At 40.2% G+C, this 12,629-nt stretch overlaps 1 protein-coding gene across 4 annotated transcripts in view; it reads left to right on the top strand.

Moving 5' to 3' along the window:
• The window catches only part of Kiaa1958 (KIAA1958 ortholog), a 176,519-nt gene that overhangs the window by 123,003 nt on the left and 40,887 nt on the right, over positions 1-12,629 (top strand). The window lies entirely within an intron of this gene.

The raw sequence follows: 12,629 nt of genomic DNA on the forward strand, positions 1-12,629 counted from the left end.
AATTCACTATGTAATCTCAGGGTGGCCTTGAAGTCACGGTAATCTTCTGCCTCCTGAGTGCTGGGGTTAAATGTGCCACCATATCCAGCCATTTATGTCTTTTTTATGGGCTCTTTGAACATATTTGTAATTGCTCTTTTGAAATGATTAGTACGTTTTAAAATAATAGGCTTTTTATTTTTATTAGAGTCAGAGAGAGAGAGAGAGCAAGAGTGAGAATGGGTGCACCAGGGCTTCCAGAGACCATGAATAGAGCAGTGAAGTCCTAGCCTTTAAGAAGTGAACTGTCCACAGAGGGAGACAGATGCAAAACAGGTAAATGTCAGGTGATGGCAGGCATTTGAAAGAGAATAACAGCAAAAAAGGACTGAGGAGTATCGGAAGTGGAAAAATGGTTGTAAGTTTATTTTTATTTAGTGTGTGTGTGTTGTACATGCATGCATGTGTGTTTGTATGTATGCACACATGCACATGAAGCCTCAGAAATGCAATCCACCTTCCCTCCCCTCCCCTCCCCTGGCATTTGTTTTAGATACTGGGGATCAGAACTCAGGTCCTCATGCTTGTGAGGTGAGCAGTTTACCAGCTCAGTTATCTTCTTAGCCTGGGACGTATTTCTTTTATAAAACAGTGTTATCAAATTTTTGGTATTTGGAGGTTCTTTGCACTTAGCACAGTCTGTATGGCCATCCCACTGGTCTAGCTTTTCTTTCTACTCCAACTCTTGCCCTGCCTAAACCAGGCTTAGGGTTTTCAGTCCTCATGAGCATAAGCTTCCTAACCTTTCCCATTGCTCAAGCAGTTTCTTCACGGGATGCCCTGTTCTGTTCTACTTAACCAGAGATATCCACTCACTCCATGGATTACAGCTCCAGTATATCCAGTGTAGTTTAGACTGTTTGACTTCATACTCTGGTGTGTGTGTGTGTGTGTGTGTGTGTGTGTGTGTGTGTGTGTGTCTGTCTGTCTGTCTGTCTGTCTGTCTGTCTGTCTCTCTCTCTCTCTCTCTCTCTCTCTGCATTTCTGTAGATCCTAGACTAGCTCATAGCACAAACTCAAAGTTTCATTGTACGCTCCAATATGATCTTGGTTGGTTGGTTGGTTGGTTTTTCAAGGTAGGGCTTCACTCTAACCCAGGCTGACCTGGAATTCACTATATAGTCTCAGGGTGGCCTACGACTACATGGTGATCCTCCTACCTCTGCCTCCTGAGTACTTGGATTAAAGATGTGCACCACCACGCGTGCCTAGCATTGATCTTTTAAATTAGTTTTATGTATATTAGTCACCTCTCTAGCTGATATAATCTTCATACCCATTAACTTGCCTTTGATGACACCCAAGGTCTTCTTGAAATGCTGGGAAATAGTGGGTACTCACAAGTGTGGATTAAATATTACTTTATTAATTCCAACCTAGTTTCATAAATTACTAATCTGCTGTCCAAATTTTTATTTGTTTGTTTTTGTTTTTGTTTTTCGAGGTAGGTCTTGCTCTAGCCCAGGCTGACTTGGTATTCACTATGGAGTCTCAGGGTGGCCTTGAACTCACAGCTATTTTCCTACCTCTGCCTCCCAAGTGTGCCACCACACCCAGCGTTTCTTTTATTTTTCAAATTTAACATACATTCTTACTAAATAAGCTCATGGACCTATTATTAACTGGTTTTGTAAAGATAATTTAAACATTGTTGCTTTTTTTCTGCCAAGTAAAAATAGGCATCTTTTAAATGCCAATGATAAAGGAGATGTTAAACATCAGGAATTGTTTCTTATCATTGCAGATGTATTGCTTTAATAACACCACACAAGGATGTGATAGCTAAGTTGGTATTTATTTTAAACTGGGTACAACAGCAGAAGAAGCAATGGATCTGAATTTAAATATAACATAAATCTGTTCAAATTAAATGAAAACATAAGATAATACACTAATTATGTGTTTTTCCTTGACAGCCCCTAACAAGGGAGGAAACAATTGGACTAATGCAGCACAGAGACTGTGTAAATAAGTAAAGAAAAGTGGTTGCATACTTGAATCTTAGCACTTGGGAGGCAAAGGTAGGAGGATCATTGTGACTTCGTGGCCAGCCTGAGACTACATAATGAATTCTATGTCAGCCTGGGCTAGAGTAAGACCCTATCTAAAAAAAAAAAAAAAAAAACTTAAAATAAAACAACTTGACTGGGACAGTGGGGAAACTGGAAACATCCTGGGTGCTGCTGGGGCTTGTCTTGGGTCCCTTCCAGGTCACACTCAGACTTGTGTGAAGTCAGTAACTGAAAGCCTTCCGCTTAGTTACCTATACTTACTGGGTTTTATGGGATAGCTTCGTCTCTTGAGAAGTGTAGAGTACATTAAAGTTATAACAGGCGGTTAGGAATGGTGCTGTCTAGAAATGTGTCCATTCCTTCAGAGAGCCAGTGCTGTCCATCCTTTCTGCTGAATGTAGCCACCTCTCTACCTATAACTTAAAACCATTCCAGTGATCTAATGATAACAAGGAGCACCGAGCTAGCTGGCAACCTGCAGTCTGGGAAGAAGACAGACTCCTAACACATCCTGTCCAAGAAAGTTTCCCCTTTCTTGCCATACTCAGTTCAAAGCTTGAGATGTCCATTTGTTTGCAGTGTATGTGGGGCAACTGTGAGGTTTAGAATCTTTTAGATGTTTATATATTTACTTAGACTTCACACATTCACTGAACATCAAAATGTGAGCTGGAAAGATGGCTCAGAGGTTAAGGCACTTGTCTGCAAAGCCTAGAGACCCAGGTTCTATTACCCAATTGAACCTAGTCGGAAACTCTAGTGGGCCCAGTCTCTCTCTTTCTCCTATCTCATTCTACTTGCAAATAAATAAAAATATATTTTAAAAATATATGCAAGCTGGAGTGATAGCCTAGCAGTTAAGGCATTTGCCTACAAAGCCAAAGGACCCAGGTTCAAATCCCCAGGACCCATGTAATCCAGACACATAGGTTGGTACATTCATCTGGAAGAAAAAAAATACATATAAACAAAGATAGCTCTTTAATAAGTCTCTTCTAGCTGTCAACAGATAATACATAACACCAAAGTTTTGTTTGCAGCAGCTAGAGGCCCTGGCATGTCTCTCTCTCTCTCTCTCTCTCTCTCTCTCTCTCTCTCTCTCAAATTAATAAAAACAAAATAATCTGTTTTGTTTGTTTGCTTGTTTTTTCAAGGTAGGGTTTCACTCTAGCCAAGGCTGACCTGGAATCACTGTCATCCCAGGGTGGCCTCGGACTCACAGTGATCCTCCTACCTCTGCCTCCCAAGTACTGGGATTAAAGGCAGTTTGTACCACCATGCCTGGTTTAAAATAAATTTTTTAAAATATGCATGCTAGGTACTCGACTTACAGATGACACATGTGATAAAATAACTGACTTGATGAGGTATGAATAGTACATAGATAAGTATGGAAAAGCTGTCTGTTCAAAAATGTCATTAAGGCTGAGCATAGTGGCTCACGCCTTTAATCCCAGTATTTGGGAGGCAGAGGTAGGAGGATCGCCATGAGTTTGAGGCCACCTTGAGACTACAGGGTGAATTCCAGGTCAGCCTGGGCTAGAATGAGACCCTGCCTTGGAAAATTTTTTTAAAAAATGTCATTAAGGCCATGTAGGCATTCCTTTTTCCTCAAAGAGGTCTCAACCTGGCAGAGGAATGAGAAAGAATAAAATAATAAGCAGGGCAAAATGACTAATCAATTTACCAGCTGGTATATCTTGGTCATTTGAAATTTAGGAAAGATTCCTCAAACATCTCTTCCATAGTTTTTATACACTCTGATACCTTTTCTCCATTGGGGTTGTGGGGTAGGAGATGACTTTGATATTCTCTTATTTCCACTGGTTCTGACTTCCTATATCCAGAACATAGTCAGGTTATGCAGCATTGTGTTGTCTAGAAATATTTCATACCTGGCCATCCAGACATAAATTTAACTCCATGTTATATTTTGGTGGGGCGGGAGGTAGAGCAGAATTCACATATGCATGGCAGACGTTAGGAAGAGATGACTGGGTTTGTAACAGCAGTATAAATTAGATCAGGTAGTTTTCTTTGAATAAAATACAAGGTCCTAAGGCTTTCAGGGCCATTATGACCTGGTCCCAGGTAGATGGCTTTCAAACCTCTCCTTACAACACTTTGCTCTTAGATACTTCCTACTCACAGATAAACCTTCTAGTCTCTCAAGTTTTGTTTTGATCCCGAAACCTTTGTACTTGTTGTGGTCCCTCTGTTTTCCTTTTCCATTCTGCATCATTGCTTTTTGTTTCTATATCTGAACCTGAAAGTCTTTTGACCCTACCTGGAAAAACCAAAAACATAAAGGAGGGAGGGAAGGAGGGAGGAAAGAAGGAAGGAAGGAGGGAGGGAGGGAGGGAGGGAGGGAGGGAAGAAGGAAGGAAGGAAGGAAGGAAGGAAGGAAGGAAGGAAGGAAGGAAGGAAGGAAGGAAGAAAGGAAGGAAGGAAGGAAGGAAATAGTGAGTATGAGCATGCCAGGGCCTCTGGCATCCACAAATGAACTCCAGACACATGGACCACCTTGTGCATCTGGCTTACATGGGTCCTGGGGATTGAACTTGGGTCCTTTGGTTTTGCAGGCAAGCGCCTTAACTGCTAAGCTATTTCTCCACTCCAGTAGTCGTTTTTGTGGACATGAAATTATATTTTCATATTAGGAAACTTTTTTAATAGAGTAAAAGGAACATTCTATCATAATATCCAGAGCCTGGAGAGATGGCCCAGCAGTTAAAGGCACTTGCTTGTATAGATCTTTGGAAAGCCATTTGACAAAATTTAATGTGGTTCTAGGCTTGTTTTTTCTTTTTTTTTTTATTTATTTATTTGAGAGCGATAGACACACAGAGAAAGACAGATAGAGGGAGAGAGACAGAATGGGCGCGCCAGGGCTTCCAGCCTCTGCAAACGAACTCCAGACGCGTGCGCCCCCTTGTGCATCTGGCTAACGTGGGACCTGGGGAACCGAGCCTCGAACCGGGGTCCTTAGGCTTCACAGGCAAGCGCTTAACTGCTAAGCCATCTCTCCAGCCCTTGTTTTTTCTTTTCTTTTCTTTTTATTTTATTTTTTGAAGTAGGGTCTCGTCTCATTCTAGCCCCGGCAGACCTGGAATTCACTATGTAGTCTCAGGCTGGCCTCAAACTCATGGCCATCCTCCTGCCTCTGCCTCCAAGTGCTGGGATTAAAGCCATGTACCACCACATTTGACTGTCTTCTAGATTTCTTATAAAACATGTTGGCAGGGCTCAGCAGTTAAAAGGCCCTTGTTTGCGAAGGGGGTTCGGTTCCCCAGCCACCCACATATTGCAGAGTGCCTGTGCACGCACGCACACACATACACACACACACAGAGAGAGAGAGACAGAGAGAGAGAAAGAGAGAGAGAGAGGGAGAATGTATTAACAGGCTGGGGAGATGGCTCAGTGGAAGTGCTTGCTATGAAAGCATGACAATCTGATCCCTAGATTAGATACTCAGAATGCACATAAATCTAGACACAGTGTCTGTAGTCCCAGTGAGTATAATAAGATAGGAGGCAAGACTCTCTGGAAGCTCATGAGCCATCTAACCTGGCATACACAGTGGTAATCAAGAGACCCTGCCTCCAACAAGGCAGAAGTCAAGGACCTGAGGTTCTCCTCTGACCTCCACATGTGTGTCATGGCATGGTTGTTCCTATACTCACACATATACACAATTAAAAAGGAAGCCGGGCATGGTGGCGCATGCCTTTAATCCCAGCACTCGGGAGGCAGAGGTAGAAGGATCACCATGAGTTCGAGGCCACCCTGAGACTCCATAGCCCAGGTCAGCCTGGGCTAGAGTGAGACCCTACCTTGAAAAACCAAAAAAATTTAAAAAAAGGAAAACCATATATAAAATATAAATAGGACTGGAGAGATGGCTTAGCAATTAAGGTGCTTATCTGGGATGCCTAAGAATCCAGGTTCAGGTCCCCAGTACCCATGTAAGCCAGATGCACAAGGTGGCACATGCGTCTGGAAAAAAGAAAAGAAATATAAATAAAGATAGCTCTTTAGTAGCTGCCAACAAATAACACATAACACCAAAAGTTAATGTTGTTTTTGGTGCTGAGAATCAAATCCGAGGTCTCATACATACTAGGCAAGTTCTACCACTAAGCTACAGTCCCAGCCTCATCTTTCCTTAACACAAAACTTTAGTAAATATTTTCATTCCTATCAGTAATGAGTGACAACCATTACTGTTATCTCACATGATTATGTATTCTAGACATACATATGCATGTAATACATAATATGATATATACTTAATATATTTCTTACAAAGTGGTTAATGAATACTAAGAATTAAAACTATATGTAAATATAAAAGTAGCTGTGGCCAGGCATGGTGGCACATGCCTTTAATCCCAGCACTTGGCAGCAGAGGTAGGAGGATCACCGTGAGTTGGAGGCCACCCTGAGACTATATAGTGAGTTCCAGGTCATCGTGGACTAAAGTGAAACCCTACCTCTAAAATCCAAAAAATAAAAATAAAAGGTGTGCATGGTGGCACATGCCTTTAGTTTCAGCACTCGGGAGACTGAGGTAGGAGGATTGCTGTGAGCTCAAGGCCAACTTGGAGCTACAGAGTAAGTTCCAGGTCAGCCTGGGCTAGAGTGAGATCTTACCTCAGAAAAAAAATAGCAACAATAAAAAAATACATATGTGAGTCCCTAAATAGATCTAAAGTTTCTATAAATTTATACAAAATAAGATGGTCAGAAGATTTTAAGAATTCATAGAAATAAAATTAGGGCCGGGCATGGTGGTGCACGCCTTTAATCCCAGCACTTGGGAGGCAGAGGTGGGAGGATCATCGAGAGTTCGAGGCCACCCTGAGACTACATAGTTAATTCCAGGTCAGCCTGGACCAGAGTGAGACCCTACCTCCAAAAACAAAAAAACAACAACAACAAAAAATTAGGGGGCCATTTGGTATTTGAGAATAATGTTAAATTTTACTTTATAGGGATCTGGGGAGATGACTTAGTGGATAAGAGCATTTGCTTGCAATTATGGTGATCCAAAGTTCAATCTTTGGCACCTATGTTAAAAGAGCCAGGGCCAGGCATGGTGGCATGCGCCTTTAGTCCCAGCACTCAGGAGGCAGAGGCAGGAGGATCACTGAGAATCCAATGAGAATATAGAGTGAATTCCAGGTCAGCCTGAACTACAGTGAGAACCTACCTCGAAAAAGTAAAAAAAAAAAAAAAAAAAAAAGAGCCAGGTATTCTGCTCATCCTATAAATCCAGCACTGAATAGGAATGGGGACAGGAAGATCACTGGGCCTTCCTACATGCATATACCACATGTATTATAACATATGCACTCAAAAGAAAAGAAAAAAGTAAAGCCATGAAATTTTTTACTAATTAAGTGGACAGAAATTAAGTTTAGTAATAAATCATCAATGGGCAATGTCACAGTCAGCCTCATGTTAACTGGAATGAACTTTCAAACCAGGCAGGTTATGGGAGGGAGAAGGGATTTATTGAAGTTCACAGATGGAGAAGTTCCATAATGGGGGAAGAAGTTGACCCCCTTTCACAGGTCCATGCAGAGAGAGAGAGTAGCAACTACCACTGGCACACGCAAGCACATTCAAGAACCCCAGGCAGAACGCCAGCATATTCTGCGTATCTTCAGACTGGAATTCAGATCCACCCCCAGTAACTTAACCTCCTGCAGCCAGGCAGCTGGATATCCAAGTTACAGCTTGAGTAAAACTCTTGAGTCTGCTGAGGGACATCCATTCAAACTACCACAGGAAGGTATGATTGAGTAGACCAGAATTCATACACTTTACCATGAGAGAATAATATAATAGCAATATATCTGTTCTACTTTGGGAAATTCGATATATATTTGCACATGTATAGGAGATGTATATATGTCATTATAATTTGTTTATAATAGCAACAGGATGGGACTAATGCAAATCTCTCTGTAGGAAACTGGGATAAGTGTATTAGGTTATATCCATGTACAGTACTATGTAGGTATTACCAGGATTGCAGCAACTGCATATGTGGAGCTAATACTGTTAATGGTGAAAAGCAGAGTATAAAATAGGATGTACAGTATATTTCTCTCCCTATCTTTAAAGGAAAAGAGTATGTGTGTGAACAGAAAAAAATTACACCCAATCAGCTGGTAATATTGATTATAGAGGGAGTCTTAGTAACAAACAGATGAGATGGGAGAGCAAGCTATATGTATTTCTAACTTTTAGTTACTGTGCCATAAGCTTGTATTACCTATTTATTTTTTGTGCTTGGGATGGGATTTTTCCTGTTTAAGTTTTGTTAATTAAAATCAGATGGCTCCATTTTAAGAACATTACATGGATATTGTGGCAAATGGCAAAGCAAAATGTGCAAATCAATTCTAGGAGGATGGCAAATTGAAAGTTGGAAAACATAGAAGACCTTGGAATAAGCAAGATTTCTTAAACAGGATCCAAAATACTCTGAACCATAAAGGATAAACCTTGACAAATTGAACTATATTAACAGTAAGAAGTCTTGTTCATTAACAGACAAAACAAAGTAAAAAGACAAGACAGAGACTGGGAGAAGATGTTTATCTGGTGAAGATTCAGATCCAGAATTTGTTGAAACATATAAACAATAAGAAAAGAGCAGTCAGTTTAATTAAAAAAAAAAAATAGCTGGGTATAGTGGTGCACAGCTTTAATCCCGGCACTTGGGAGGCAGAGGTAGGAGGATCACTGAGAGTTCAAGGTCACCCTGAGACTACAGAGTGAATTCCAGATCAGCCTGAGCTAGAGCGAGACCCTGCCTCAAATTCCACCCCAAAAAGAAAGGCAAGGGGAAACTTAGTCATCTCACAATGGCCAATAAACAAACCAGAGGTGTTTAACATCAGAGAAATGGACAATTCAAACCACCCACCCACCAGAATAGCTAAGATAAAGAAGCCTGGACATTTCTTAGTGTTACAGAAGATACGGAACGACCTGAGCTCACTCTTGGCAGGAAAAGTTAATGGATCAAACCACTTTGGAATATTGGTTATCCATGTCTGTTAAGGGTAAGCATATGATTTCTTATAATTCAGCATTTCTACTTCTAAGTATACACCCAGTGCTGGGCATGGTGGCACATGCCTTTAATCTCAGCACTTGGGAGGCAGAGGTAGGAGGATCACGGTGAATTCGAGGCCACCCTGAGACTACATAGTGAATTACAGGTCAGCCTGGCCTAGAGTGAGACCCTGCCTTGAAAAACCTATATATGTATGTATGTGTGTGTATATATATACCATAAGTACATTCACATGATCACCCAAAGACACCTATTCGAATGTTTGCAGCAGCTTTAACAGATAGCCACAAACTGGAAAACTTAATAGAATGCAATGTAATAGAATAGAATCCAAAAATGAATGTTGGTAAATTCATACAATGGAATGTTAACAGCAGTATGGATCAGTTACTTACAAATGCATGGGATTGTGGGAGAGCTGCTTTTGTTGGGCAGAAGATGCCCAGATACAAAAGCATTTCATGCCTTTGATTCCATACACTCACTCATTTTACAGTGATAGGCCAACCAAATCTATGATGGTTCATGTCAGGAGAATGGTTTTTCTTGGTGCAAAGGAATGACAGAAGGGAAAACTTCAGGGATTCTTTTTCTGGGAGTGGTTATTATATTCAGTGAATTCAGCCTATGAAAGTCAAATGCATTTAATGACTGCTTATATTCTATGTATGTTACATCTTGTAAGTTTTTTAAAGGAATGAGGCAAAATTTTTTCTAACACTGGAGATGAATGCAAGATAATTATAATAGTTCCATATTACACTATTAGATTTTTTTCTGGTTTTATTTGATTTTGTGATTAGCAAAAAACTCATACCTTGTGTTTGATTTGAAGAACTTCTTATTGCCCTTATTCATATAAAATGAATGAGGGTATCTTTGCCCTTCCAGCTACATTCTAAGGACGATGACAGTGGAACATTGACTTTGACTTTCCAGTAGATACAACGGCTCTGTGTTTTCCAATAGAGTCAGTGGCTTTCTTAAGTAAGATTGAAGCCCTGTAGAGAAGGGAAAGCCATGAAGACAGGGCAGGTTAAGGATGGGTTGAAGTGTGACTGTATGGGCCACCTTGCCAAGGAACCTTGGTGACACCAGCCAGCACACCAGCTCAGCCAACTGTCATCTTCACTAGCCTCGTGTCTGTAGCTCTCTAATGCTATTTAAGTCCGACATGAAGGCATTTTTGCTCAAGTACCTCTCTGAGTACTATCCCCTCATTTCTAAATTGGCACCTAAAGGTTTACAATTAAGTTTCAGTTTATTTTGTAAAAAAGGAGGTAAAAATACTCTTTCGTAGGATGAAAACAAGGATTAGCTAAGTAGAATCAATATCTCATGTGATTTGATGATAATTATTAGACACCTTATAAATAAAAAGCACATTGAATCTGCAAGAAATGAACAAAAATTTAAGCCTGTACATTATCTTGAATGCTTTGATAGTTCTGAAGAATCTTCCCTTTTAAAGAATTGACTGTATACTACAACCTCTTCGGAAGTCCTAAATTCAGAACACCTCTATTCGGGCCCCAAAGTCTTATTTCTCATGGCAGATTTCCATAGATCAGAATCTATAAGACAGGAAGTTCTAGGACTTAATCACTGATTTGTAAAATTTGCTTAGCATCACAACTCTTCTACACCTCAAACATGTGCTAGACTTGGGTGATAGCAATGCATGGCTTCAGGCTTCATCTCAGATGAAGTTTTAGAAAAGACCCCATGTGAAAGATTAGGGACTAGAAATTTGTTCCCCAAAGCTCTTTGTGAATGTTTATTTCTTAGAAAGTCTTTGAAGTCTGAAGGCTGCTGCGATAGATACTTGAACAAGTAGCCAAAATAAACATATGTTCTGGCCCCTCTGGCTTTCTGTGTAAACAGTCAAGGAAGCCTGCTGGTAAAAGGTTACATTCAACCTGCTGTTTCTTATGTTTTTGATGGAAAGATAGCCATCTTCATTATTGATATGTAAGCAATTTCAACTAGCAAAAAAGGATAACTGAAAGTTAGGTTTATAAAATCTGCTTTTGTATATTTGAAGTTGAGAACTGTGATCTCCCAAATGTGCTTGTATAAATATCTTAACAGGTTTAATTAATTTGAGTTCATTTTACAAAGTTGTATGGACTTTGGCAATTTTGGCATAGAATTGTCATTTTAAAATAACATGGTTATGCATATATATGTGCAGTAATGCTTTATGAAAAAAGTAGTATGTACTATGTTCTATGAATAAAATTTAATGTATTAGAAACTATTATTCGATGTGGTAATTATAAAGACATCTACTAAAAAAAAATAAAGACATCTACTGAGCAGCCTTATAAATTAATCAGAAGTTTTCCTACATACACAATTGGAATAAACAAATGCTCTTACCTTATATCTCAGAATCAGAAATTATATTTTATTGTTGTTCTAAACCTCTATGCCTTCCACAAATAAATAGAAAAAACGAATTTAGTGTATGGGGAATAGGATAGCTTGGTTTTCTATTGTATAATTCTGTTTTTGGATTTCTCTTTTGAGTTTCACTGAGATCATGTCTGACAAGTAGTGATTTTTTTTTAAGTTTTAAAAGTTTCTTATATTTTCTTTCTTTCTTTTTAAATTTATTTGAGAGAGGGAGGAAGAGAGAGAATGGGCACACCTGCGCCTTCAGACACCACAAGCAAACTCTAGACTCATGCGCCACCATGTGCATCTAGCTTATATAGGTCCTGGGAAATCTCAGGATGGCCTCTCAAACTCATGGCAATCCTCCTACATCTGCTTCCCATGTGCTGGGATTTAAAGGCATGCACCACCACACCTGGCTTATTAATAATGTTAAGATCCCAAGTTAAATGTTATTGAAATGAAACCATTTAAACAAATTATTGAATGTAACCATTATATATATTTTTTCATTTATTTATTTGAGAGCGACAGACACAGAGAGAAAGATAGAGGGAGAGAGAGAGAATGGGCGCGCCAGGGCTTCCAGCCTCTGCAAACGAACTCCAGACGTGTGCGCCCCCTTGTGCATCTGGCTAACGTGGGACCTGGGGAACCGAGCCTTGAACCGGGGTCCTTAGGCTTCACAGGCAAGCGCTTAACCGCTAAGCCATCTCTCCAGCCCACCATTATATTTTTTAAAGGGCAAAATAAAAGTTTCCTCCATAGAATACAAGCATTAGAATGCTGTTTTACTGTAGCCCAGGCAAACCTTGAACTTAAAATCCTCCTGCCTCAACCTCCTGAGCAACAAAGACTTGTTTCTCAAAGCGTGCCCTTGAGCCTCATAAGCATATGGGTGCTGGTTAAATGCAGATTCCTAGGCCTGCCACCAGGTAGTCTTTTACTTGTTGAAGTGTCCTGAGTGATGCTGGAGCCCAGTAAAGCATGGGGTCTGCTCCTATAGAGCAGCATTACCGCAGGGATGATACACAGGGGAAACAGCACCCACATCCTTCAGGCAGAGTATAAATGACCCCCCA

Source organism: Jaculus jaculus, chromosome 1, assembly GCF_020740685.1.
Source record: "Jaculus jaculus isolate mJacJac1 chromosome 1, mJacJac1.mat.Y.cur, whole genome shotgun sequence".
NCBI lineage: Eukaryota > Metazoa > Chordata > Mammalia > Rodentia > Dipodidae > Jaculus > Jaculus jaculus.